We start from the raw sequence: 25,306 nt of genomic DNA on the forward strand, positions 1-25,306 counted from the left end.
TGCCATTTTTATTTTTTTGACACACTGTAAACTCCAACAAAGCTGATTAAATCTTTTAGAGTGTTATATTTTGTACTTAGAGCAATTGAAATTGGTTCTTATCATTTCAATGCATGACTAAGTAGGAAAAAAACAAGTAAAACACTTATTTTAATTGGACCTAGTTTATATGTCTATGTACAAAATAAAAATGAATAAGTTTATGATTGCAAACTGCCTAGCTTGGTTTAAAAATGCATGAGTCTCTAAGTTTCTGTGTTAAAGCTGAATTAAGCATATAAGATAATCTTTAAAAGTAATAAACAATACAGATTTTTTTTTTAAGTTCAAATACTTAGACATTGGCCCTCAAAGCTGATTTTTCATGTGGTTATAGAGCACAGCATTTTAATGGTAATTTTTTACCCCAAAATCATAAATAAAACATGCATGTTGGTACTAACATCATCTGCTGAAAAGTCTTAATGTATTGCAAATGTATTGCAGTGTGTCTTAATGTGTTGCAATCTTAATGTATTGCAAATGAGATGAAAACTTTGTGTTTTGCTGTTTAAAGGAGTTAAAGTCTCAATGCATGTTTTAGTCCTTTTTTTTTTTTAAAAAAAAAAAAAAAAAGTTTTATGTTACACATTTCATCCAAACCTGTGAAATTTCACGTTATTTAGGGTTTGAGAACTGTTTCTGTGTGTGTGAATTCCAGTTCTGCTGATGGAAGAGTGAGCTTGGTAAATTCCTTCTCAGTCCACAGACATTTCTGAGCTTGTGTGGGATCGTGTTAATGTTCATAGATGCCGGCCTTGAGTTTCCATCAGAACTTCCAGAGCTCGGCATTGCTTGGATCCACTAAAAATCTTCTTATAATGGTGTTGCCATATTGTGTGAGCTACTGTGAGGTGTTTACAGTTCTGACTGAATTTTCCCATAGTTTTCTGATGTAAACCTCTTGTATTTCCACATTCCTTTCTGATAATAGTCAACTGATGGACTTCTAGCCTGGCCAGTGGGATGGAGAGGTGATAGCCTTGTTCTCCAATCCCTGGTCATTCTTCAAAGCCTATAAAGCGAGGTCTTTGTAAACAATAAAGGTTTTTCCTTCTTCAGCCTTCATCTTGTGTGGAATCAAATCAGTGAGTATTTACTCACATTTACGACACATAAGGGGATCGTATTTTAATACGATTTCTGCTCCTAATGAAGAGCTGCTCTGGAAGACGCTGGGCAGGTCTGTCCAGGGAGGGATGATGAGTGTAAATGTGGTCACACACTCTTTGCCAGTGTCAGATACACCTGGGCTGCTGCAGAGCCCCGTGGTTGCTGCATCCAGCTGTTCCATTGCACGGCTGCGCTGCTTTATAAAGAACATTTACCAGCGCTCCCCCAGCGACATTTACAGGCTTTGGCTATGTAAACATGTATAACGTGGGTGTTGATGTGTTACAATATTGCTGGCGTTGGGTACTTTAATTGTTTGGGTAATTAACACTTCTTTAGTTCACCTCATGCCATTTTCTCAGCGAGACCCCGGTGGCAGCCACGTCTGTGCCACGCACAGGCACCGAGTCATTACAGCGGTTGACACATGGCAGCCTTGAGATGTGAGCCACTAATTAAATCAAAATCTCCAAATTAAAAATAGCTTCCTTATAACTAACGAGGAGTGACCATCTACATGGGACAGTATTCATTTTTTACTTCATTGATCATACATTATTGCTGCGGTGTGTTGCAGTAAATCACAGAAAAATCCATTAGCAAAGCTCTTTTGTCCCTGCGAGTACAAAGAATATTAATTATTTTTGCTTCCTGAGAACAAACTTTTTTTTTTTCCCTCCTTTCCATTGACAAATGTTTGCAAAGCCATCCTTAAAAATAACCAGGGAATATAAATTTTCAATGACTCTGCTTATGCTGGTACATACAAGGATCTCCCTTTATATTCTGATACATCCTACATGCAAGAGCTTGGTAAATGTGAGGATGAAGTTTTTAATTTTTAGGGTCTGTGGCAAAGAGCACAAATGCTCTCATCTCTATGGGACTAAAGCTTCAAGCTGAAGCTGTGGTCATTGAACAAGATATAAAAATTTTAAAACACATTGGTGCATAATTGCATTATGTTGGACCATTGTGATGGAAGACTATAATGGTGAGAATTGTTTTATTGCTGTTTTTAATCAAAAGAGCTACTGCCATTCTGAGCTTTGCAAGACTAGATGGAGATTTGTTTTTTAAGAAAAATTTGTGCTAGATGTATTCTCTTGTAGTTTCTTCGTTCTCGTTTCCAAGCACCAACTACTTTTTCTCTACAGATAAATATCTTAATTAGTGTTTCCTGATGGCAAGGAGGGGTTTTTTTATAGCTTGTGTGAGATAATTCTTTATCTTTCATACTAATATTGCAAGACTGCATCTTTTCACTTATGGCAATTTTAAATGAATATTTTAAGGTGAAAGGTGAAATTTAGGAATATTTAAGCAATATCAGAGGTCTGGAAACTATGCAAGACATGTTTCTAATACCTATATTCACAATTCCAGGTTATTATAGAATGAGGGATGAGAAAGGTGGGGTACCACATCAACATGGTGGTAAGTCATACGTGCATATGAAGCAGTAGAGAGAAGGTTTTGATTTAAGCAAAATGGCAAAAATGAGGATATTGAGCTTGACTTTAGTAAAGGCTGGATTTTTATAAGCTGTTCCATAGGAATGAAAATGTCTTTTTACATAGAGGAGCAACCTTTCTGACAATAACAGTAGACATCCCAACCTCATCAATTCTTTGAATGCATCATTTTCATTGATCTCAGGAAAAAATGCAAGCACAAACACATTTTGAACTGTAGGTCCTTGTCAGTTCCTCTATAAAGTAAAGTGTTTACAATACCCTCTCCCCTAAACTTAATTTTCATTCTGGTGCAGTGTTGCAGTCTTTGAGCACTATACATTTATTAATTTATTTATTACATTGTTCTCCTGACACTGAGGGAATTAATATTGGAACTCCCCGGGCTACACTAGTCTCCGTTCCTCTCCACTTCTCTTTGCCATCACTTGTTCTTTGGGTTTTTTGGTGTGAGTTGTTTTTTTTTGGTTTTGGGGTTTTTTTTGTTTGTTTTGTTTTGGGGTTTTTTTGTTTTGTTTTTTTTTTTTGTGTGGGGCTTTTTTTTGTTGTTTTTGTTTGTTTGTTTGTTTTTTGTATTGTTTTGTTTTGGTTTTTTGTTGTTGGTTGTTGTTGTTTTCTGTAACCAGACAGGCTGCAGAACAGTGGGGGTGAGGTAAAGGTTTGGTGTTCCAGTTGTGGCCAGGGATTTCACTGATGACCCTTAACGTTCTTTCAAATAAAAACACACAAAAAACCCCACTTTGCCATTGTATTTAGTCCAGAAATGGTTTCATTTAGAGCTGCTCAGTGAAGAAATACTCCAGCCTTGTTGAACTATTACATTAGATGGAGGCTGGCTGAGGAGGTGATCTTCTCTCCCTTTGCTAGGTAAATTTTCTAGTGTGAGGTAATTTAGGGATGCAGAACGTCCAACCTCATTTAGGCATATAGAACGACTTTGTTGTTAATGAGCTGATTTTACTGTTATCAGGCTGAATGCCCACATGGATTTTATAGCTTTAGTGGCACCATTAATGTTAGGTGGACACCACACTTAATTCAGGTCCCAATTCTGGTGGCTGCTCTTGGCCTGACCACCCCAAGAGCTGTGCTCTGGCTCCAGCCCCATCCCAGCCTGGGACTGCCCAGAGGGATTTTTGGATAATGCTTCAAGACTGAGCTGATTTAGAAGGATTTCCTCCACCTCTTTTTTTTTCCTCTTCATCAGCTTTTGTGCAACCTCCAGCTCAGCTTTCCCCCTGTCTCCAGTGGCCATCAGCTCCATTACAGGAGAAAGGATGAGTCCTGTGGCTCCGTTAATTATTTACATCTGTGCAATGAAGATGAGCAAGTGTCTGACACGCAGAAAGCAGTGAGCAGGAAACAGAGCCAGAGGGGAAGTGGTTGCTGGAGAGCTGACAGAGCCCTCATGGTTTGGAATGAAGTATTTAAAAAATTAAAGTTGTTGTGTAGTATTAGATTTAGACTGCCTTGCTGTTTGCTTTTGTCTGGTGTGTACAAATCCACTCAGAGGAAAAGATGAGTGTAGAGCATCACTGTGAAAGTGTGGTGCTCGTAAAGCCAAAATCCAAATGCTGTGTGCTGCACCTGTGAGTTCGTTTGTGCACAATTCTGGTGCTCACAGCGTCACAGGAGTACAGGAATGGGAGTTTTGTGAGCCTTGTTAAGGTTTATAGACAGATAACCTCTTGAGCTGTTTTGCCTGCTGTCACTCACAGAATTGGGAACCATTCTTTGGAACTGAATTTTAATGTGGATTGATTTTTTTTTTTTTTTTAATTATGTGTTTTTGACTGACCAAATTATATATCACAGAATCATTTAGGTTTGAAAAGCCTGCTAAGATTATTGAGTCCACTGCCACTGTGTTCACCACTAACCCATGTCTCCAAGGGCCCCATCTACACGTCTTTTGAATATCTCCAGGGATGGTGAACCCACCACTGCCTTGGGCAGCGTGTGCCGATACCTGATCACCTTTGTTGAGGCAGAATTTTTTCCCAATATCCAATCTAAACCTCCCCTCATGGAAATTGAGGCCATTTCCTCTTGCCCTACCACGCTGGAGAAGAGACAGACTCCCCCTGGCTGTCCCCTCCTGTCAGGAGTTGTGCAGAGCCAGAGGGGTCCCCCTGAGCCTTCTCTCCAGGCTCAGCCCCTTTCCAGCTCCCTCAGCCCCTCCTGGGGCTCCTTCTCCAGCTCCGTTCCCTTCCCTGGAGTCAAAGCCCCCCAAAGTCTGATCAGTGCAGCTCTGTTGGATTTGGGAATGTTTTCCTTGGGTGGCAGAAGGAGCTGTTGGTGTCCCCCAGGTGAAGAGCGAGGGCAGAGAGCAGACACTGTCACCAGGGGTGTGAGGGCCGAGAGCCAGCACACGTCACACTGTGGTGCCTCAAAGGTTGGTTCTGATTTCTGAAGTTCCCCTTTTGCTCTTTGGTTTGTTGATTCGATGTTGGTTTCTGCAGTCTGATCTCTTAGCTTTGGTCGTAAGCCACAACTTTTGTGTGCTGTAGCTGCGTTTGCCCTCTTGGCAACTCACAAAGCCACTGGTTGCCACTGGTTTTATTGTCTCTTGGGAAGTGTTATTCTGGAGAGGGAACACCGTGTCTGCGAGGTCAGAGTTTCCACTTCTTGTGCTGTTACAGCACAGCACTTCTACTTTGCTCTTCTTTTCAGTTATCTACATCCTGCTGTAAATGTTTGGTATTCTCCTTCTCACATGGGCAGCTGAATACCTGATTTAATTGAAGGTGACTTCAAATTTCTATTAATTATCAGTCGACATTGTTGAATCAAGCATACAGATAAAAGTAACTGTGGATAAGGGGTTACTTATGCTTCATAAATCCTTATTAAATATGAAATTCTTTCTTTGCATATATATAAGGTAGCACAGAGTAAAGATTTTAAGTCATTTCCATATGTTTATCCCAGTGTTTTAAAGTCTTGGTATTAGAAATGTGCCTCTGCTCAGTGTAAAAATTGACTTTATAAAGCAGTTGTGATACCATTAGATGCCCTATGTGTTTAGTTTACGCTTACAGTAACTCATTATTACAGAAATTAATACACAGTAGTCAACCTCTTGTGAGAGCTCAAATATTTAACTTAAAAAAAAATTTAAAAAAGCAAAACCCAACACAAATCCACCTAATTTTCCCATAAAAGAAACATCTTCATTAAGGTACAATATTTCTTGTCTTGCAGTGTCACAGACATTACTTAAGATGTTGTGATTTAAAGTTTTCTAGAGGATAAGCACTTCTGAAATCCCTGGTTTTCAATAATGAACTGAGCAGAAAATAACCTGAAAATCCCACCTGTGAGAAAACTACTACAATTAAAATTATGTCATATTTTATGTTACTTTGGCCACAAGTTGTAGGTTGTTTCTCGTTGCCAAGCTCAATTTTAAAGAATAAAGTTTTGAAATCGATTCTGTGAGCTTAAAATTCATGTTCCACTTTCTGAATCCACAGTAGAAATGGTGCACAGTAGTGCTTTGGAAGAAAGTTAACAGAGAGAAAATTCTCACAATTTTATATTTGTGTTTGACAAGCCACATACTCTTTTCTACCATGGTCTTTTCATTTAAACCCATATTTATCCAGAGAGATCCCGAAATTTGTGTTGATTCTTCTTCTTTAAGTTAGAATTGAATTCAAAGGCTGTGGAATAAGATTTTGTTCAGGATAACTGCTCACTTTGGAGAAGTTTCACTCCAACAAGACACTTAGGAGAGCAGGAGGGATGTGCAGGTCACTGATGTACAACACAAACGGGAATTTTGAAGACGCCCCACGGTCTGGTATAATTAGTTCTCATGGCTGAGGACAGCCCAGGATTAGAGCTGCTCAAAAAATGCTGGTCTTGAGGTAAATTGGATGCAGTGATGTAAAAGGATGTACCACATTTGGCTGCCTTGTCTCTTGCTTAAAATTCCAACTACTTGCCCAAGTTGTTCAAGCAGAAATCACTTGGTGAAAACATTTGAGAGAGACAAAGGACAAAAAATAAACCAAGAAGTAGCAGCTTTGGTGCTTTTCTTTGGTAACTGTTGTCAAGTATAAGCATCACTTATTGAATTTCTAATAAATGTGTGTGTGTGTTTTACTGTAATTTAATAACTTCCCATGAACCTTGAATTTGTGTTGTGCACCCAAGCACAGATGGAAATTTGCAAATATCCTTTTGTCATACTCGCAACCACCCTAAACTAAGTATGTAAAGTTGTACCTTAATTTATGTTAGATTAGAGAGAATGTTTTTCTAAGAAAATGTTTTCTTCAGAAGAAGGAAATTCACACCATGAAATAATATTCATTCATAATTTTTGCTCATTAACACTGGTATATTGCTCATGGTAATACGAACAGTGGAAATAACCAGTTTGTAGAGTCTTAGTTGCATTCTCCAGTTTGAAACTGAGCAGAGCAGGAGCCTGAGGTGAGGCAGGCAGAGTTTTCATTAAGCACAAATTCCCAGATGCCATATGAGGAGTCGATGGTGAAATGTCTCTGTTCGTTCTGACAGAGGCCTTTAATCCTTTCTCATGATGCTTCTTTAGTGTGAACCCAGAGATTGTGATTGATTCCTCCCCTTGTCTCCTGCTGGGGGACATCACAAGGACTCCCTTACCTCTTCCCGGCTCTCCTGACCTAAGGGCACCTTCCCTGAATGGGTTCGAGCTGGATTCCCTGTGAGCTGCACGGGTATCGCCAAACACCGCCCAGTTTCCTTCCAGAGAGTGTGACACGGTGTGACCGGGTCAGAAATGGCCTTCCTAGGTGATTTGACAGCCAGAGAAACCTGGACCTGAAGTGAATCTCTCTCCTGTTTCCAGCCTGTCTTTGGGCGCAGGTTGTTTTCTGGAGATTTAGGGAAAGCAGCAGTAACCTGTCCACCTGGCCATGGAATGTGCCAATCCCTATCCCTGGGGGAGCACCCAGTGCCCAAACACCCCCTGCGAGGGCTGGGCCATGGAATGTGCCAATCCCTATCCCTGGGGGAGCACCCAGTGCCCAAACACCCTCTGCGAGGGCTGGGCCATGGAATGTGCCAATCCCTATCCCTGGGGGAGCACCCAGTGCCCAAACACCCTCTGCGAGGGCTGGGCCATGGAATGTGCCAATCCCTATCCCTGGGGGAGCACCCGGTGCCCAAACACCCTCTGCTAGGGCTGGGCCATGGAATGTGCCAATCCCTATCCCTGGGGGAGCACCCAGTGCCCAAACACCCTCTCCTGGGGCTGGGCCATGGAATGTGCCAATCCCTATCCCTGGGGGAGCACCCAGTGCCCAAACACCCCCTGCGAGGGCTGGGCCATGGAATGTGCCAATCCCTATCCCTGGGGGAGCACCCGGTGCCCAAACACCCTCTGCGAGGGCTGGGCCATGGAATGTGCCAATCCCTATCCCTGGGGGAGCACCCAGTGCCCAAACACCCTCTGCGAGGGCTGGGCCATGGAATGTGCCAATCCCTATCCCTGGGGGAGCACCCAGTGCCCAAACACCCTCTCCTGGGGCTGGGATATGGAATGTGCCAATCCCTATCCCTGGGGGAGTACCCAGTGCCCAAACACCCTCTCCTGGGGCTGGGATATGGAATGTGCCAATCCCTATCCCTGGGGCAGCACCCGGTGCCCAAACACCCTCTGCTAGGGCTGGGCCATGGAATGTGCCAATCCCTATCCCTGGGGGAGCACCCAGTGCCCAAACGCCCTCTGCTAGGGCTGGGCCATGGAATGTGCCAATCCCTATCCCTGGGGGAGCACCCAGTGCCCAAACACCCTCTCCTGGGGCTGGGATATGGAATGTGCCAATCCCTATCCCTGGGGGAGCACCCGGTGCCCAAACACCCTCTGCTAGGGCTGGGCCATGGAATGTGCCAATCCCTATCCCTGGGGGAGCACCCGGTGCCCAAACACCCTCTGCTAGGGCTGGGATCACCCTGCTGCAGCCCTGGGGGCTCCCCCGTAGCCCTGGCTCGGCTTTGCAGCTCAGCTCTTTTCCCATTCCTCAGCCATCTGTTCCGAGACTATTACTCACGGAAACAGTTGGATATTCTGCTGCCTGAGCCGACTCTCTTGAGCTGCTTGCATCCTCTTTGCCCTCCAAGCAGCGTCCCAGGATGAATGTTTGAAACATCGAGATGTTGTATTACCATAATTGCAGCCAGTAGTTTTGACTATTTTTCCACCAACTGGCAAGGCTAGGAATTATTACGTCTTTTGAAGGGAAGAAAAGACACCATCCGTCTTTTATATTCTTAGCATTCTTGCACTGGTGTAAAATACACCGAGATTATTTTGAAGAAGAACACTTTTAAATTCCTTTTTCCTGAAGTTCGCTTGATAACACTGCCAGAAGTGGCTGTCTGTTAAAGGGAGAGTGAAGAGGAGGAAACAAGATAAAAAGCTCCTCTTCTTTATTTGCATTAGACATTTCAGAAAGTGCAGCAGCTGGGAAGGATTCAGTGGGAGAAGCAAGTGCTGCTTCAAAGGCATCACAACATGTGGCTTGACTTGGCTTTTTAATTTTTTTTTTTTTTTTTAATTTTTTCAACAGAGGGGGTAGAAATTGAGGGCAGGCCTGCTGTCATTTTCTACTGGTGTTGATGGTTGAGACTTATTACAATTTAGAGTTATCTTGCAGCCAAAATAAGTCACAAAGCTTCTATAAAACAGGATGTTCTGGGGCTGAAGCTCATCTTAATTTTTAAGTTGCCTTCCAAAGCATCATGCTTTCATCAAGTCAAAGTTCAAATGAATTTGTTTTAATCACATAAATAAGGGAATCGCTTCAAATCTTCTGCTTTACACAAGTGGTGCACAAAATTTCTCTCAAAACCAAAACAATTTGAGTAATACTTCCTGGAGTGCTTTTCAGTGTCCCATCCTATGTTCCCAATCAAAGAAATCTAATTAGGAAGCTCCTCTATTAGTATTTTGATTTAGAGAATATGTTTAGAATTGCACAATGTTTGTGTCCTGGAGGATTCTTGTCTTTTAAAAGCACGCAGCATGAAAATGTAAGTGTTATAGACAATAATATGTCAGACTAGTCTATTAAAGGTTTAAATGGTAATAAGAGATTCCTTCTTTCTCTTAGTAAATTTAAGATATATGTAAATATGTAAATATATAGTTTTGGTCACAGATAACAAATTTTCTGTTTGCTGAAGTATGAAAACCCTCTAGTGATCTGAGGTTTATAGTAATGCACATACCATGGTCCACATGCTTCACAGATCTATATTTTTTTTTTAATCAATACTCTCTGTTTTAGAAGAAAAGACCTTTTTGACTGCTCACACTCTATCACAGATGCTTTAACACAAAGAATAACTGGCAAATCTGAAAATTAGTTTGGTTTTGTTAGATACAAGGGTCCTTCAAGTACTGAGGCAGCTGAAATGGGAATCAAATTAAACCTTGTGGTTTTATATGACCTAGCTGATCATCAGGCTGCTTTATTTATGTTCTTCCTTGAAAGGTCTGCAGAGTCAAACCAGTCCTGGGGGAGTGCCTGGCACTGCCAGGGGTTGTAGATACTGTAGGGAACTTCACATGCGTGGGATGCTTCATGGCATGAAGTGTCCTGCTGCCAGGGCTCAAAAAGAGGAGTAAAATGCCTAAAACCCAAACTCTCTGCTTCCCTGTTTCTCATTTCCATAGTCATCATCAAATCCTGACATCTAGGATAAATTTTGATCAACTTTCAATATTCTGTCTTTAAGTTCCTCTTACATTTTACTGAAAAATGCAGGGAATATCTGTGGAACATTTCAATCACCCTGCACTTGAATTGCGTGCATTTAACCCAGAGCATGGTGAGAATAGTTTGTGTTTCATCCTGTGGGCACACACATCCTTTGAGACAGGGGACATTCATCCCCACCAGCATTACTTTTCCATCCCTGGAGCCAGCTGCTGTGTCCCTGTTCAGGAATTCTTCAGGGATGTCCTTGGTGTTCCTCCATGGCTGGAAGGCCACAAGAGGGAGCAGGGCACTGCATCCCACTTTCCTGCACAAGGGATATGTCCTCTTAGAGGGCTTTGCTTGGGGAAGGAGAGCGCTGCCCTGTGCTGTTGAGGGTTTTCTAGTTGGGACAGATTTTGTATATTAGACTTGATATTTAATGGTCCGCGCAGAGGGGCATCTCCAGTTGTTATAGAAGTTGTAGATTCCCCTCAAATGGTTTGTCCTGCTGACTCCAAGAGACAAGACCTGAGAGAGCTGAGATCTTCCAGCTTATTAATCAGGGAGCTTTCAGCTCCTGCCAGTGATTTCTGTCCTTCCTCCTGGAGTAAGTGCCTCGAAGAGGGTGAAAGCATCTTGCATTCGAACGCTGTGCATCCAAGGATAGATTTCCCCAAAGGACTGTTACAAGCTGCCAGATTTCAGCACAGACCCAAGAGACTCTAACACAACAAATCAAGCAGGTTCAAGCTGTTTTCCTAAAAAATTCACCCCTTTGGTCTATGGGAAGCTAACGATAAACAATGTGTAAATTATGGTCCAACCTCTAACTGAGCCAAACCCTTCAGACCTCTAAATGTTCTTTGCTGCGTTAAAAATCTCAAAGCCTCTATCATGTGGAATTATGGGGGGATTTTATCAGTCAGAACCCTTTCTAAGAGATAAACAAAAGTGATTCTCAGGAGTCCCTAAGCTCCCACAAAACTCCCTGAACCAAATACTTCAGGGAAAAGGGGCCAGAGATAAGTGATTGCAGCTGGGGTGGTATCCCAAAGGGAGCAATCCCAACATCCTTATCCTCCCCCTTCCATCCTGGACTGTACAGTTTCTGAGGCAGTCTTCTCTCTCATCTAATGCAGCCACAAATACATGACATTTATATGTATTTTCATAAATATCTACAATTATCTGCACAGCACAAGAGTGGAGGTAAATACTGGTGCCTATTACGCTTGATAGGATATTCACAGGACAATTGAAAATCTTATGATGCTTTTTTAGTGTCTGCAAAGCTTATTTTAGCAACTGTAAAACATCTGTATTTTAGGAAATAATTCTCTGAGCCATTGATTTGTAATTGCACTAATCATTTCTTGATGACTTTATGTGTGATAACAAGGCTCTAAAATCTTCAGAATGAACAAAATCTTCAAAATTAACTAATACATAGAGTGTTGCCCTTAGCTTTAAAAGGGAAACAAGGCACAGAACTTTCTTTGCCTTGTTGTGGATGTAAAAACACGTGTAAGAAATTTTCCATCTGTTCTTTAGGTCCTGAGGAATCAGACTTCAAGTGCAGCCCGAATTTCATCGGCTGCATTGGTACCAACAAATGCATCCACTTGTCCCAGCTCTGCAACGGGGTCTACGACTGCTCCGATGGCTACGACGAAGGAGTTCATTGCAGGGGTGAGTGAAAATTGATTAAACCTCAAATCTTCCTCTGTATTTTCTTTCCTGAGTTCAAAGAGAACCAGAATTTACTCCTTGGGAATGCAGATAGGTCAATATGTGTGTGTGAATATATGTAAAACAACCAAAAGCCAACTGATAGAAGCATATTGTACTATGTGTTTCAAGTTAATTTAAAAAATATGTGTATTTTGTGTGAATGAAATGCAAATAGTAAGCACACAGAGATTTTCAGTCTTTTGCTGCATTAGTTACTAAGATTACATGATGGAAACTCTTCTGTCAAAAGAAGGATGAGGAAACTCTTTGCTGGGCAAAAGTTGGGCAGCACACTCTTTGCCAGGATGATTTTTCTTTTACTTACTACTTCTGCCAAAAAAAGAAAAATAAAAGCCAAAGAAAACCAATGAAAAATATATCAAACTTGCTCTGAGCGTTATTTTGCATGGAGTACTTTGTTTCAGGAGGGTTTTATGCAAATAATCTACTGTTTAAAAGTGTAGTCACCAAATTCTGACTAGGAGAAATCTTAAACAGAAATTGGTGAAAGTCAGGTATTTATTATCTCAGCTCTGCTGGGATGACTTTCTGAGGTCTGCATTGGGGATAGTTACAGAGCCAAATCTTGGATACCTTGAATCAGTTATTTTTAATCAGTACATTTCCAGATGAATGGCTGTTGATGATGCTCAACAGATCTCATGTTCCAAACCAGAAACTCAGGGACGAGTCCTGGGACTTCTGCTTCAATATAAAACGACAATATACAGTGAAAGATACAATTAATGGTAGAGTTCAGAAAGTTAAATTAGAATTTAAAATTTCATGTGGACATATTTTCAGAGCTGTCAGAGTAAAATCTAAGCCTACACCAAAAAAAAAAAAAAAACACAAGGGAAAAAAATTAAAATTAGAAAAAAAAAAAAAAAAGCCATCTGGAATTAATCAGTACAATACTGCTGACTTCACAAAACTGCCAATAGTTTTTTTTATATAACCAGGTGAGGACACAGGCTGTCATAAAATATATGAAAATTCTTATTCACAGTGATAGGAATCATTTCTTTTCTTGAAGGCTCAACTGTTTAATAGTCCTTGTTCAATGAGCATTACTCAAAATCAAAATTTGTGTCAGCATATTGGGTTTTGCGCTGGGCCCAGCATCCAAAAAAAATAAAAACCCAGAAGTTAAACTGGGCAAAGCATTATTTGACCTATAACTGAAACCGTCTGAAGTTGCAGGTGAGTGTTTTTCAGGCAATAATATTGATTCATTAAGTTCTGTTTACATTTATATTCCTTAATATTTCACGTTTTTCTGTAAATTACTTTGGATTAAATGACAAATTATTAAAAATTTCCAGTGCCAAATAATTATAACTGTCTTATATTTTTATTGTGTTTTAAGTCTTTAAACCATGAGAGTAATGGAATCAGAAAAAATATATGTAGACTAAAAGCAAAATCCTGTGTTAGTGGCAATGAAATATGTTTGCTATTCTTATTGTACATGCGTCCTGTATTTTGGAATATGACAGCACATAAAATTCCCAATCCTTTTTCACCTCCTTTTAATTTATGCTCAAATACACCTTGTAAGGTTCATGTTGATTCCCACTCCTTTCTCTATTATCATAAATGAATATCAAAGCTGCCCAGTGGAAAAAATTAATGTCTGCTTTAATAAATCACCATAAAATTCGGTAAAACATTCTAAACAAGTATTTCTGCTAGACCACATAGAACACCTGCATAACAAAGTGTCACAGTACCTCCTCATCTAGGAAATGGTTAACAACTCATTAATACTGATCTTTGTGGCAGCTCCATTTGCTTATTGGGGCATAAATGAAATTATCAGTGGGCACATTTCTGTCAACAGAACGGAAGAATATAGAAAACCATGATTTTACATTATGATCCTGTAGTTTGTTGCAAACAACTGCCATTAAAGTGTCATTATGTTACAATCCTATGTATCTAATATTTGGTATGAGTTCCTTATAATTGCAGTTCTTGTTTCTCTCTCTATATATATAGATATATATCTGTTTATCAGAAAAATTGATAACCTTTGGATAACCTTTGAGTCATTCCTCATTAATTCCTGAGCCTTGAACACACAAGTCATTTGTTGAACTCATTTATGTGGCCAAAAGTTGCAAAGTTACTTCAGAAATCCAGCCAGATCCTTAGGTTGTTCTTTATTTTGCCCACCAGAGCGGCATTATCAATTCTGCTGGAATTAACAGTGTGAAATTTGTGATGGAGGAAGGCAACAGCAGTTTTCAGTACTGAGTTGTAAAGAACCCAGTTGGTCACAGAGCTGTGTTAAAATAATCTCTTGCTGGGGGCACTGATAGTGCTGTGTAAATAAGTCACAGTCCAAGCACCAGGAAAATCAGTTATGGTTTGAAATATGGGCGTGTCACCAGGGCAAAGCCCGTTTCAGTGCACAGGTAACTCCAAAGGGGTGAAATCTCTAAGAGCTAATGGAGTATAAGCATCCAGTAAGCGGAATTATTCTAATTTCTTTCTCTAAATTGAACGTTCTCACGTTAATTCATTATTAACGAGCTTTTAGAGTTGTATTCAGGCCTGCACTTTTCCCTGGCAAGGGAAAATATGGTCATTGCTCCAGTGTGAAATGGTAATGTATGGGAAATTTCAAGGAAATAGTAGTAAATACAATGACATTCCTGTATTATCATCTTTTATTTCAGGCACATATGCATTTTTGCTGGTGAATGTAATGCATAAATTCAGGAGAGGTTGTGGCAATATGAAATAAAAAATGCTTTATTATGCATGGTTGTTTCACATTATGTGTTCCAGTGACCTTGGGAGGAGAAAGAGGTGTGTAATTCACTGGATTTGCACCTCAGAGCATATAATAGTGATAAGACATCTGCATCTGGTCATTTGGGATTCCTTTTCGGTTTTTATCTAATTGAAGAATGCTTTAAAGAGGCTGAAAAGGGGAGAAATCAAAATACATATTACCCTCCTATAAAGCTTGTATTGGGGCTGTTCAGCTTTCTGAAAATTCCAACAATTCCACCCCGATCCAGCCCTGCTGAATGGAGGAGTTCACTCCCATCAGCTCCTTGGAGAGTTGCTAAGGCTCAGATAAAATTTACCAGTGCCAAAACCAGAGCCAAGCTCGAGTAGTTCTAGCTGAAAACTGCTCCAGATCTGCTCTTGGCAATTAAGCTTCTTTCTTTGACACACTTCTTCAGGTTCATTTGTAGAGCCAGGCCTTCATTCCAGCTGCATTTGCAGCCACTTTTACTGCTCAGCTGAGCAATGAGCTGAGAACTCTCCTTCCCCACGGGAGCTGCCAAATTATTGCAAACTGAACTTTTTGGCTCCAAGTCTTTCCTTCACAGGGTTCATCCCGGTATGGGGCTGGCTCTGGTCAGTTAAAGCAGGGGTCGTGTGGCTGCAGCTTTTCCCAGTCTGATTTTGAGGTCTTTTGAAGGCTAAAATACTTTTTTTTTTTTTTTAAATCCTCATGAAAATTTTAGGAATGGCTCAGGCAAATATCTGTCGTGGGGTAGTTGGAACCACTTGGCCTTGAGTATGTAAAACATTCGATATAATTATTAAGATAATTTCTAGAGAATTATAGTCACAATCCCATGAATCTTAGTAAAGGCTTTTTGTGTTTTGTTTTGTTTTTGTTTTTTTAATTGGGCTGCATAGGTGAGCTGTACAGTTTTATAAATCAGTGGTTTATATGTGGCACACAATTGAAGGTGGTGCACCAAAACTGGGGTTTGGTCTGAGTTAGAGCTCTAGGAAACGAAAACTTGTACAGAATATGGAGATCTCCTTTTTTAATCGACCAAATTCAGTTATTATTTAATAGCATCTGGAATATTTGTGCTAATATTTTAGCTTTCCAGCCAGAAAATGCTAAAAGAATGCTGCAAAAAAATACCAGTGCAAATAGAATCCTTCCAAGTCTTCAAATGATTTGGATCTTTATTAACTGTGATCTGAACCATAATCCCTGAAGTCTCTAATTGATGAAATATTCAAAGGCAAACTCTGGATCATTTAGTATTAAAAAACTGCAGAACACACAATGAGAGGTTTTGGCTAAAAGTTGTTCTGTTTTAGCAGCCTATAATCAGAGTATTATTTTTCTGTTTAGGCTTTTTGAATGAATTGTTATCAGAAGATGAAGATAAATGCTGCTATTACTGAATCATCTTTTGTTTTGGTCTTTCTGTGCTGGAACACTGGGAAATTTGAAGCAGTGTTTACCAGAGGGGAAAACATAAATTTGAGATTTTAAAGGAAAATTCAGACCTTTCAAGAATGACATAAAGGTATAAAACTGAAAGATTTGGACCTACATTTAGATCCTAGTCTTACTTTTTTTTTCTTTTTCTTTTTTTTTTTTACTCCCCTTTCTAACAAAGTGTTGTAGCAATGTAACAAAAACCCCCACAAGCAGTCAGGAGGTATAAATGTCCCTCTTTTTTTCTCATGAGAGTTTTACTGGAAGTTATGCTCACCTGCACCAGAAGTCCCTGTGAACTCACTGGATTTATTCTGACAAGCTTTAAATCACTCGTCCTTTAAGGCTATGATGTGCAAAGCGTCACATGAGATTATTGAAAATAACCCCAAATAACCCCCGGGAAATCTCCCAGAGCTCCTGATGGACCAGTGGGGCTGCTGAAACCATCAGGTAACATTTGGCATGATTCCCCCACTGTGACCACTCTGCATTCTGCATCGAGAGTTCCACTTGGCTTATGAGGCAGAAAAGAGAAAAATATATATATTTTAATGGGGGCATTAGAATAAAACTGGGTGTTTTTGCTTTGGAACAGAACTATTAATAAGGACCTCTATTTGGCTGAAGACTCAATTTGCATAGTTTAGTATTATGATATCTCCTCATTTCTCCATCCAAACATCCAATTTCTTGTATATTACTGTCTTTCCTATCTTTTTGCCTCCATAGAGCATGATGTGGCTCATTTAAATTAGCCAAGGTCATTTAGTCTGTTCTACTGTCAAGACAAAGAAGTTATGGGCTTGGTGATTTAATACCTTTCCCTCACAAAATCCTGTTGCAGCAAAGCAAATTAGAGGAGGCTGGTGGGGGAATGAGTGGTGCAAGACATCTGGGTGATGTGATTTCATCCTGCCTTGATGGGCTGCTGCTGAAGAGGTTTTTTTGAGGCTAGAATTCACAAAGGAATGCTGTTGTGAAGGTATCAGCATTGTCTCTGTGGCAAATTAAGTGTGAGATATAAATGTTTGGCCATTTTTGGTGATAATATGTTACAGGAGATCATTAATTGGTTCATGGTTTGTAGAGAGCGTTCTGCCCTTGTCCATTGGAGGAGCAATGTCTGTCCTGTCTGCTCCCAATCAGTATTTCCATTTCAGCTGCAGTATCCATTTTCCTGAGAGAAAATGTTGGCAACCGTTCCTTTCTGGTGAAATCCAGCGTTGGTCAGGTCTGGCCTCCCTGAATAGAAGTTTTGGTCATTTTTTTAGCACACATATTTGAATACACATGCTTTCTTCAGGGCACAGAAACCACACTCACAACAGCATTGGATGGTTAATCCATGGAGTTCTGCATTGTGAAAAAGATCACGAGTAAAGATTATAACTCAAATATTTCCAGTTTTCTATGATCCTGTTGCCCAGTAAAATGCACAAAGTGCAGCAGAGGTGTGAATCTAGCATATTTGAGACAGGATGATGGCAGCTGGGGCCAGTTAGTGGTTGTTAACTTGTTCATGGACATGGCTGCAGAAAGCTGAGGAAAGCAGCAGCAGTCAGTGATGGGAAGGAACTATCTGAGAAATCTTTTGTTCTGCTTAATGTTAAATGCTATTATTTATTGTTGCTGCTACTGCTGTTTTGAGGCTGCCCTCTTTTGAGAAAACAAACATTTAAACTCATACTATGAGCATCTCCTTCTCAGTTTTACTCAACACATTTTATTACCTTTCTGTTGATTAATGCATAGATTGACCTGTTAATTTGCCCCTGTTAATAAAGAAATGAGCTAATAAAATCCTTAAGGAGAAAGAAATGCAACAAGCTTTTTCTTTGAATAAATCTCAGAGGATTTTTATGAAGATAAATACTCTGGGCATAATCTCTGTATCAGGAGTTCCAGACATATTTGCATGGCAAAAAAAACATGACACTCCTAAACTCAGCCCGCAAGCAGGAATTGTAGCTGCAGCCTGGCTGCCATTGGATCACATCACAGAGTAAATCTAAACTGTATTTTCAATATCCAGGCATCAGAGACAGCTTTTTGCAGAGCAGAGGCTGGGACCTGACACCAAATGCTTGTGAAGCACTGGTAACCTTGAGGCGTAGGGAGAATGACAGCACAGAGTCTGTCTTCAGCCATCACCACCGATATTTGGGAAGATGGGATAGCTTAGACATCCTGAAATCTTATTTAGAAGGAGGGACGCTTTTTTTTCAGTTCCCTTTTGGGCATTTTTTCCTCTTTTCTTTTTTTTCCAGTATATACCTAATCTACTACATTTAAGCCTCTAGTGTGAGAACTTAATTACTATTTCTTACATTAACTAATAGTAAAATTATATCTGCAGAAGAAAAACACATCTGAGGCATCTGCCCATCAATAAAACATGCCATTAAATTTCCATGTACTCTTTTTCCAGTGACATTATTTGCCTATTCATTGCTTCATTCAACAGTGTTAAAATAATTGGGCAACCTGGTGTTTGAAGTGAGAACAAAAAAAAAAAAAAGTGACAGGCATGTGTGCTGAAAAACATGATTTTGGTCCTCCTAGAGCAATTTATAATGTCAGCCTAAATTTACAGGATGGTATCAAATTGGAGGCAGAGAAGAAGAAAGAAAAGAGCAAATTCTGGGGCTAGCATCGCTTAATTTGTCAGAAGTGCAGTTGTCAGTTTTCTGCCCCAGGTGCCCTCAGCCAAGCTGCATTATAAGACTTGGTTTCAAGTTCTTCCTTGCCTGGAGGGATTTGACTTCCCAGCTCCTGCTCTTCCCAAGATGGATAAACAAATAAGGAATCCACATCTGTTCCAGAAGGACGTACTTTTGCTCCTCGGGGCTCTTTTCCAGGAGCCATAAACAGTTAAACATTTATTGTAGCAAATACTCGAAGCTTTGGGAGCGTTCATTTGCATTTGAAGAGTGAGTTCTGGCCTCTCACTGGTTCCCCTCTCAGCAATTAGCTGTGTGTTGTTAACAGAAGTGGTACATCCTGGGAGCTGGGGTAGCAGTATTCCTACCTGGAATGCAGATGCCTCTGCACAACATCCACCTGCTTGTCCACCTGTACACAGAGCGCAGCAGATTCTGCCTTTTCACACGCTGCAATTCGTAACTTAAATAAAGAGAAACCATATTTTTTTCCTTCCAGATAAGGGGTTTTACTTCCCTACCCTTCCCCACTTCTTGCGTTTTTCAGTTTTAAGCTCGTGGAACTGTATAATCCAAGAGCCTAAGTCATTCTCAAACTGTGTAATGTAGTTTAAAAATTAAAATTTGCCATCATTTCTGGGACTATGATAAACAAGTCAAGATGTCAGCAGCAGTTTTAAGTGAGATTGATACTACTCAGTGGTGTGAAGTTTGCTGTGACACGGTGAGAAATTACTCTTGCTCTTCCACTGGGAAGCAAGAACATGCACAGAGCGTACAAAAACTGATTTTCAGAATTCATTATACCCTCTCAGATTCCAGTCATCTTCTCTCCACAAAAAAATCTAGGAAAGTGTAACTTAATCTTTAACTCACTGCAGTAATGCACATGAGTTTAGTTATTTGACAAATGTACAAATCCAAATACTGTGAGATGAAATGGAATAAGTTAAAAATTGTGGGGAAAAGGGCAAAAAAAACCCCCAACCTGGAAGCAATCAAGTGAAAACAGGAAACTAGGGGGACACAGAGGCCAGTCAATGGCAAGGTTCAGTCTAAGATTTATTTCAGGGCTTGGCAAGCAGACCCACTTTAAATCAGTATTTTCTGAAACCATATCCATCAAAGAATAGGAACGTGTTAACCTGTGCATGGACTCCGATAAGAAAATGAAGAGTTTTTCAAGAGATTCCATAACCTAAGAATATTTTATCTGTTGTGAAAATGGGTGTGTCGAAAGCATTGTGCTGTGCAGGGGTGATGGGATATGAGCTGTGTACAGGAAGGAAAAAAAAGATAGTTGAGACCTGAGTCCTGATGGAATGAATGGCAGCATTTCCTTGGGTTTCGGCTTCCAAACTCAGACTATCCAAACAAAGAACAACGAAAAAAAAAACAACAGAAGGGTGCCTAATTTTATTTTTTTTTAATCTCTTCTATTCAAGTGCTCTAAGTATTTATATGTGGGAAAAAAAATAAAAACCAAACAAGGAAAAAAAAATCTAGGAAACGGTTCCATCTGGAGAATAAGCCATATTTACAGCTGGAGATGTGAGCATGACCCACTCTCTGCAAATCAACAATATTTTCTGACACTCAGGTGTTGAAAAGGCTGCTGTAATTGCATTGGCTGCTCTTTTTCTAGGGGTGGGATATCCTGGTAGAGGAAATCCTATGAAATCCGACATTTTGAGACTACATTTAGCACCTTTCTAAATATTTTCCAAAATATTTTCTGTCTATCTTGTCCTTCTTAAAATCCAATAACATGCAGCAAAGTACCAAAAATGGTGTTTGAACGATGAGGTATCCTGTACATGCGATGGGTTATTGGAACAAAGTACCAGTGACCACTTTCTCCAAGTGCTGGCCACTAGAATTAAAAATGAGGAAAAATTAGCAGCACTCCAGATTATTATTCCAACAAAAGATTTATCCCATGTACAGTGACACTGTTCTGACTTTTCAGCTTGGTTTTCACACTCGTGTGAGTGAGATTCCACAACAGCCGATGTCACGTTCCCAAAGCAAGATCAAGAAGGGAGAAAAAGTCTGTGTTTTACAACAAAAGAATCATTCACTGTGGTTCAAGCACCAAACACATTTTTTAGCCCAACTACACAGAAGGTCAAAATCCTCACTCATTAAGAACTAAATATGGTCTTTTTAACAAATGCCCTGTTTAATTACCAAAGGCAATTCAGGACAATTAGTTGCTGTCTAAGATACTTTTTCTTTTTTTTTCTTTTTTTTTTTTCCCCCCCCTAATGGTCTTGCATATTTCATAGCCTCTTTCAAAACCATAGATCAGATGCAGGACCTGCTATTCATTTAATTGACTTTTCCCCTCTCTTAATGATGTTCAACTCCCGGAACTTTAGCAGAGATGAGTCCAGCTTACAAATAAAAAAAAATTAAAAAAAAAAAAAAAAAAAAAAAAAAAAAAAAAAAAAAAAGAAAGTTTGCAATACTGGAGTAGAAGGACATTTGGTTGTCTTTTAGCAAACTGAGCTTTTTTTAATCCACTGAAAGACAGTGAAACAGAATTACACAAAATGTTTATGTGCTAAACCTAAATTTCTAGGTTTATACAGGGAAGATGAGTATAATTTTACATTCTCAGACTAATGGCACACAGTGGTATCAGAAGGATAAGGAAGAATGGGAATAAGTTCTGTTCTGCAAAATGTTACATAAAATGAGCACGGTTACATTAAAACAAAACTGTTCAGACATCCTGAGGACTCACATTTAAGGTGCATGGACACTGAGAATACTTCTGTGAGGCACAACTGTTCTGCTTTCTGCCGTGAGCTGACACTTAAAATTTATGTTAAAAAATAATCAATGAACTATAAGTTGAAGTGGACACAGTTTGGGGCCCGTCTGTTTTGTGGTAAACTTGAATGCCCTGTGTTCAAAAAAATGTGAAGTGAGTCCTTCAGGCAAACCTGGGAATGCATCCCGCCCTTCCCATGGGAGCTGGATGTTTTGATCCTTAGTGAAGAGAAAAAATAACCCAAACAAACCCAAACCAGATCGGATGTTGTTCACAATGTCTGCTTTTTAAGGATGGAGCACAGTGCCCTTCAAACTGTAATTTCTCTCTCTTAAGCCTAATGGAGGGAAAAAAAAAAAAAAAATAAAGCTGTAAATAGCAGTGTGGCTTTTAGCGACGTGATGTGGGTTACAGTTCAGCTGAAGGAAAATGGGGATCATGGAGGGTCCCTCTCTGACTGGAAATGTTACTGGGTGCTACACACGTGTCTTGTTTGGGTTTCCAGAGGAGACCCAGGTGAAAGGCAGAAAAAGATGCCCTTACATGATCCCCATGAAGAATCAGTCTTTCTGCTGGTTAAAACCTTTTTATTTTGAAGCGCACCAATATGTGCCAGATTTCTTGGTGCTGTCTGGAAACTGCAGCAAAGACATGAATCATTCCAGTGCAAAAAACAAAAACAGTCATGGTTTTGGGATATAAATTTCATGTTGAATGCAGAAACTTGAAGTCTCATGATTTATATCTCTTAAAAGTCCATTCATTACTTGTAATATTTTTTTTTTCCTGCCAGTCCAGGACTTTTTTTTTTTTTTCTTCTGCTGCCAAAGGTGTCTAGAGCTAAGAGGAGCCAATTGGAAAATGCCTTAGGTTTTCTAAAACTCCTCACAAAGTCAGAAAGAGCCCTTGCTGTATCTAAAGGATACATGTGCTCCATATGATACATCCCTAAGGATGTACATAAATCCTACCAGGCTCCCAGCAGAGGGAAGCTGGGATGCAAAAAGAGTTGGTCAGGAATTGGGTGGGTTGGAACACCAGCTCTGAAAACATCCCTGTACATCCTGAGAGCAGAGACCAGAGAACTCTGAAAGGATTTATCCCTGCAGCCCTGGCATATGGAAAATCAGTCTGTTGGGCTCCTAGCGCCACTCTCGGTGCTCACCAAAGGACGCAGGAAGCTCTTTCCAACACAAGACTGTAAATAACAGTGGGAATTGCTGTTGGCTTGCGTTAGCACGGGTTAGAATCATGCCCCAACTAAAAGTAATGCGAGTGAAATACAATTGTTGTTAACGGGTACATCTGCAGGCCTTCGCTTCTGCCTTCAGCTGCGGAAGCGCTGCTCACATCAGTCTTTTTCCCCTAATGAAGGCACAGCTGTGCATTTAGGGATTGACAAAGAGCGTGATTAGGAATTCTAGACTTCCAAAATCGAAAGGAGTTGTTGTTAGCGACTAATTCTTGGAAAGATTTGTTATTGTCTTGTGCTGAGGGCGTTTCTGCTGGTAGAAGCACAGAAAAAGCTGTGGCGGTTTAGTAAATCTTTGCATTGTCCAGGATTTATATGGTGCTTCGTTTGATGTTGGGGTTTGGACGAGCAAAGGAGACTCTGTAAAATCTGAAAACATTAGTTCAGGTAGAAATTACTGGGTGTTTCTTTAGTTTTTGGTTGGAATTTTTTTGCCATTTCTCACCTCAAGGAGAGGTGGACTCAGCTCGGCCATCCCGTGCTGATGCTGGGCACAGAGCCTGCTGTGCAGTGACTTTCTTCATGCACGTTCTATCCTGAATTCCTGTTCAGGAGCTCCCCTCCCTGCACAAAAGGATTATAAATGGAGACCATAATCTGTTTGGACCCTGTAAAATATGTCTGAGGCTTCCAAGGGGATGACAATGCTGATGTTCAGCGCTGTGAGTTCTGCTGGCAGGTAGCTTGGAAATGTTGATTATAGTGCTAAACATTGCTCATATTTGCATCTGGATGTTAAAAAGGGCATTGGGGGGGGGGGGGGGGGAGGGGGGGAATGTGTGTGGCAAAAATATAACATGATAATTGAGGTTGGTTTTTTGTTGTTGCTTTTGTGGTTGTTTTTCTTAATAGCCATTAGCCAGCAAGTTTGTAGTAGAGTTTGTAATACAAACTAATCTAGATAGTTTTAAATTTGGCCGTGTACAGAAGGCTAGAATATTAGTAAATTAAAAAGTCAATGGTGAATTTAAAGAAATATATGTATGTATTAGCTCTTTAGCAAAACTCCACAGACTCTGCCTGATTTAATGATAAATATAGGTTTTGTTGTGTTCCCATGCTGGTGTGTTTTAAGAAGGGAGTTGCAGAAACCTTCACTAAATCCATGCTGTACGTAGAGGTGTTTACTTTAAGAAAGGTCAGACAATATATTATGGAATTAGAGTTTAAATTTTTGAAAACTTAGATTTTATTGATTATGATAAATTTTAAGAAAAAGTACTGGATATTAAGAACAAATAATATTTGATTCTTAAAAAAAATTAATTTAAATTTTGAAAAGTCTCTACATTTGGATGAGAGGTGTCTTGTCCCTTTGATATTATCATGGGAACTCTTCCGTGCTACTTGCAAAGCACAGATAATGGATGAAACTGGGAAAACAACAGTTGATCAAGAACCTTCTGGATGTGGATGAGGTGAAGGTGTTGCTGAGATGAAGGAGACCTGTGGATCCGGGCAGGAAAATGCCCTAAGGAGAAGGAGAGCACTATACTTCCTGAGATCACAGAGTTCAAATAGGGAATTTTCTTCCTGGTGCACATTTATTCTTCCTGGGTGTTCTGTTGATTAATCTGCACAGATTTTCCAGTGGGCAGGAAATAACCTGGAGCTGATGGATGAGTAGGGCTGGTCAGGACCTTTGAAAGCACATCTAATGTTGCCTGCAATAAACAGCCAGGCCATTATAAAGCAGCATGAAAATTGTTTTTACCTCAATCCATATATGCTTTTGTAAAAAAAGAGATATGTGTCACCAGCTGCAGGGCAATTTACTTTCAGAATATAATTCAAAAACTCTAGTCTCCTCAGAGTGTCTGTCCTCTAAATATGGATGTTTTCAAGGAAAAAAAGATGATCAATCCAAAACAGTGCAGGATAAAGCTTTTGTAACTGTTTTGAAGTTTATTAGAATTCACATTGTTAATTCAGATTTTTTTTTTTTTTTTAATATGTTTGTGTTTAAAATTGTGGGTACTTGATACCTTTAAACTCAGGGACATTCTGGAAAACATGGGAAGGTCTGATTGCTCCGTGTGAAATGGAGTCCTTGGCACATGGTGCAGTTGCCTCTTGTCCTGGTTGTGGTACTGGCTGTAATTTCCTTATTTCCCTTCCTAATGGCCTCTATAGCTGGCTGCTCAAGGGTTGGAAGTTTTCTGTGACAGAGAAATACCTGACTTGATAGAGGGGGTCTGGTTGTGTAGTTTGCACTCCTGGGCACTGAGGTAATAATGATTACCCTGTAATAATTATGGCTAATCACTCCAGAGACAATTATCCCACCCTTAAGTGTGTGCATAAGGGAAGAGCTGTGCTTGTTCCATGGGATCAATGAGCCTGTAAG

The 25,306-nt window shown here is 40.1% G+C and overlaps 1 protein-coding gene across 1 annotated transcript in view; it reads left to right on the forward strand.

Annotated features, from left to right (window-relative positions):
• The window catches only part of LRP1B (LDL receptor related protein 1B), a 498,089-nt gene that overhangs the window by 116,006 nt on the left and 356,777 nt on the right, over positions 1 to 25,306 (forward strand). The window contains exon 3 of the mRNA XM_058421333.1: positions 11,876 to 12,013. The gene's annotated coding sequence lies outside the window, so the exon portion shown is untranslated. The remainder of the gene's footprint in view (positions 1 to 11,875; positions 12,014 to 25,306) is intronic.

Source organism: Hirundo rustica, chromosome 7 (genome assembly GCF_015227805.2).
Source record: "Hirundo rustica isolate bHirRus1 chromosome 7, bHirRus1.pri.v3, whole genome shotgun sequence".
Taxonomy (NCBI): Eukaryota; Metazoa; Chordata; class Aves; order Passeriformes; family Hirundinidae; genus Hirundo; species Hirundo rustica.